This window comes from Taudactylus pleione, unplaced genomic scaffold (genome assembly GCF_031769625.1).
Source record: "Taudactylus pleione unplaced genomic scaffold, aTauple2 ptg000064l, whole genome shotgun sequence".
Taxonomy (NCBI): domain Eukaryota; kingdom Metazoa; phylum Chordata; class Amphibia; order Anura; family Myobatrachidae; genus Taudactylus; species Taudactylus pleione.
Genome location: NW_028284466.1, coordinates 18315785 through 18320072, shown reverse-complemented (window position 1 = coordinate 18320072; position 4288 = coordinate 18315785). Strand labels below are relative to the sequence as shown.

General features: G+C 38.9%; 1 pseudogene; it reads right to left on the bottom strand.

Annotated features, from left to right (window-relative positions):
- Positions 1–3675: 3675 nt before the first annotated feature.
- On the bottom strand, positions 3676–3794 carry LOC148534802 (5S ribosomal RNA; annotated as a pseudogene).
- Between the last annotated feature and the right edge of the window lie 494 nt (positions 3795–4288).

Sequence of the window (4288 nt, the reverse complement as noted above, 5' to 3'; positions counted from 1 at the left end):
AATTACAGCAACAGCTAGAGGCTAATTTTTAACTGAGAATTTATCCTATATGGGCAGTAGGTGGTGCTGTATTATAACATGTCACTGTATGGTCTCTGTTGTGAATGTATAATTTCTTATACCATGTTGTTTGTTAATCCTCCCTGTGTCACAATTTTGCCCTGCATGTTTGATGTTTTAACAGAGAAGCATATCCTACAACATGGAAGCAAATTCTGTTAATAGTTGCTGATCAGGATCAAATTATCATTGTTATAGTGATATTGACTATATATACATTGCATCACTGTGGCATTTATATCATCCAGGAATGCTTAGGTTGTTTTTCAAAGGTGAACGCATTGTCAATGTCTGAGCACTTGAGCAATTATTTACTGCTGCGCATGCGCAAAAAGTCCTGGAAATCCCTAGGAGTATGTGTACCACTGAGTGTATGCAGATCTCTGTTGCGTACGTGATTGCACTAATTTGAGATCACAGTGGAAAGGCATGGGCAATCCTGGGAGGTGGCCTGAAGTGACTGCTAAAAAAGGCTGTCTCATGGGCATGTTATGGGAGTGTGACGGGCATGCCAGCGAACATGGCTAAGTTCTCAGAAGCATTGCCACAGTCACACAGGCCATGTTCAGAAATAGTTTAAAAGGAGACACTGCACCAGACATAGGGCATCATAAATGTTGATGGTCATCACAATGATGCACTGATGGTGAAGTGTTTGAGGTTGGATCGCAATGCTGCTTTCGCACGCAGACGGCTGATGTTTGCAATCTGCGCATGTGTATAAGACGCAGTGCGCGAAGTAGGCGTTGTGATCTGGAATGCAATCACAGGCAGTAGGCAGGCCCATCACTAAGTGGTTGACAGGACATGGTGTTTGTGGGTGGTGACGGGGGGTGGTCATGCAAATGCAAGCATGTCAGTGCATTTGAATGCTGTTGCAGGAGTATGCATAAATTATTCATAGTGAATCCATACGTAGCCGGAGTATTCACTGTGTGCTGGAAGTTTAGCATCTTTTGCGGCAAGGTCATGTCAACCACAAGTGCGCATGCAGCTCCGATGTTACTCAATTTTGCATACTTACACATTAGTATGGATGTGAGACGTGTGTAAGGGGGCGGCATTATGTAGTGCTGGGCGTCTGCAACTTGTGCTATGACGGCAATGCGAATGCATTCATTTGCATATTTTCACAGCGGCCAGTTCCGTGCAGAGCCAGATTTAGACCTCATGGGGCCCTAGGTAAGATGCCGGTTTGGGGTCTCCCACCCTCAAACAATCCAATGCATATATTACCATATGTGTCACTGGAGCAAGATACACATATCAAATTACAGTATATACACACTAAGTAACCAAATACACACTAGAAAACATGAGAGCAAGGCAAAAACATCAAATATGACACATATTAAAACCACTTGCACAAGCACACAATTGTAGAATGGGAAATTTAAGTGAACGACCAAAGCCCTCTTTTTGCAAGCCTGCAATGTAGAACTGGAGGAATGGAGGACAAATGGTGGAAGACAGGAAAAATGGGGGGCAAACAGAGGTAGACGGGAGGAATGGGGGGCAAACAGAGGTAGACGGGAGGAATGGGGGCAAACAGAGGTAGACGTGAGAAAGTGAAAGAATAGAGGTAAACTCAGCGAATATATACAGTATATGTATATATACAATATATACAGTATGTATACACACATACAGTATATATAGACAATGTTTATATATATATATATATATATATATACATACACGGCCTGCAATGCCCCAGCACTCTTGTAGAAATCCACATAGCCTGCTCTGGTGCCTTCCTGGAGGGACAGTACCCTCAATATTCAGCAGAATTTACAAAAGGTGGCACCGGGAGACTGAAAATATAGTCCTGAGGAAGGGGATTAGATCCTTGGAATGTCGGACAAAAAAACACTCCAGTTGGGGGAAATTTACTATATTTTCAGTCCCCGAGTGCCACCTTTTGTACATTCTGAGATATATAGATCTATATATATATATATATATATATATATATATATACAGCTAAGGTGCAGCACTCCCTTATAAACCACACAGAATATAAGGGAGTGCTGCACCTTAGCTGCATATTTAATCCTTTTTGTGCAGCACCCCTGCAGGATATGTATAATTTTTTGGAGTGCCGGACCCCTTGAATTGTATATATATATATATATATATATATATATATGGAGAAAGTAAAACTGATAAAAGAGCGACCAATGTGCTAATCAATATTTTGATAAAGTGCAAAGTGAATCAATAAATAATGTGCAAATATGCAAGAATGAGATATGTGCAAATAAACATAAATAGTATAAAGTGCATGTAGTTTAGTATGAATGACAAATATAGTTATGATTAAAAAAAGGGGGGTAATTTATTACAAATAACAGCTGACCCTAATATATAGGGCAGTATAATAATGATTAAAAAACACAAAAATACATATATAAAATTACAAAGGGTAAGGATAAGGAATAGAGGGCTTATCTGAAACGCAATTAGGTAACTTCATGTAAGGCTGGAACCAGGAGTCTCCAACGCGTTTCGTCCGTATAGTGGACTTCTTCAAGTGATGTACCTCTCCTGTTTGGGACCTAATATGTATACCCCTTCAATAAGGATGATGGGAGGTGCTTAGAATTATGACCACTTCCGTTTTTTTAGAAAAGTTATTCAAACATCGTGGCTCATATATAGCTAAGGTAAAGTTCATTTATATAGGTAGATCGCTTCCACAGTGTGTGATTTTAAATAATAAAACTTGTTTGTTTTGGTGTTGTTTTGCGGAGTAAGCCTGGTCGTCACGTGATGTCCGCTTCCTCACTTCCGCCCTGTTTGATGCAGCCTCTTACGTCACTTCCGCCCATTCACTTGCGTTGCACTACTCGTGTGTGCTGGATCATCATCTGCTATCCGCTGTGTTATTTCCGCCAGGCTGTAACGTGGCTTCTCATGTCACTTCCGCCCATACATTGTGAATGTTGTTGTATTGTTAGCAGCCATGTTGCTGCACTTTATTTATTTTCAAACGGCAGACATCTTGGTACTCCTTTTTATATCGGTATTTTAACTTTAAAGATGCTATTTCCACTGGATATATTTTGCATATAACATCTATTGGTACCTACATAATGAAAAAAGTGGTTTTGTTAATATGTTCATGGGTACAAGTTAGTCAATATTCCCATATGCATCTAATATGTTGTTTTTTTAAAAAAAATCACAGGTATTATCCAATGCTCAGAATTTATAAGGGAAATATTAATAAATAATTGTCAGTAGAAGACAGGAAGATTGCATATCATATATTACTATTTACTAAAAGTTAAAAAAGAGATGGATGCATGAAATCTAATAATTAATGTTTCCATCAATACACTTATAAGTATATGATGTAAAAAATCTCAAAAAAGATATATATTTATATGTGTTTTCCATATCCTAGAGTGGGATTTCTGGAGGAAAGTCTTTATATTATAGTCCAACATATAATTGGTCTTGATTTAAATCCTTCATATAGTTGATATCAGTTGGTCCTTCTGGTCCTGGGTAGTCTTCAAATTCATTAGATTGACAGCTTGATAGTTAAGTGAGGCATTCTTGGTCCAAAAATGTTCGGATCATGACGGAATATTTTTCAGTCTCAATCTGGGACTACAGTACCTGGTATTCCCCAGAGGTCCCCCATCCGGGTAATAACCAGGCCCAGCATTGCTTAGCTTCCAAGATCAGTCGAGATCGGGCATTTAAAACGAGGTATGACTGTAGATAACTATGAGACTTTGAATTACCATCTAGGTTGATCACAAAAAAGGGTCTATCTCATAACTATCATTGAAGCTTCGTGGAGTCAAGGTATTGAGTTCAAAAATCCAGTACATTTCTCTTCTAGATCGTGATGACCAGGCTTACTCTGCAAAACAACACCACAACAAACAAGTTTTATTATTTAAAATCACACACTGTGGAAGCGATCTACCTATATAAATGTACTTTACCTTAGCTATATATTAGCCACGATGTTTGAATAACTTTTCTAAAAAAACGGAAGTGGTCATAATTCTAAGCACCTCCCATCAGCCTTATTGAAGGGGTATATATATTAGGTCCCAAACAGGAGAGGTACATCCCTTGAAGAAGTCCACTATACGGACGAAACGCATTGGAGACTCCTGGTTCCAGCCTTACATGAACTTACCTAATTGCGTTTCAGATAAGCCCTCTATTCCTTATCCCTACCCTTTGTAATTTTATATATGTATTT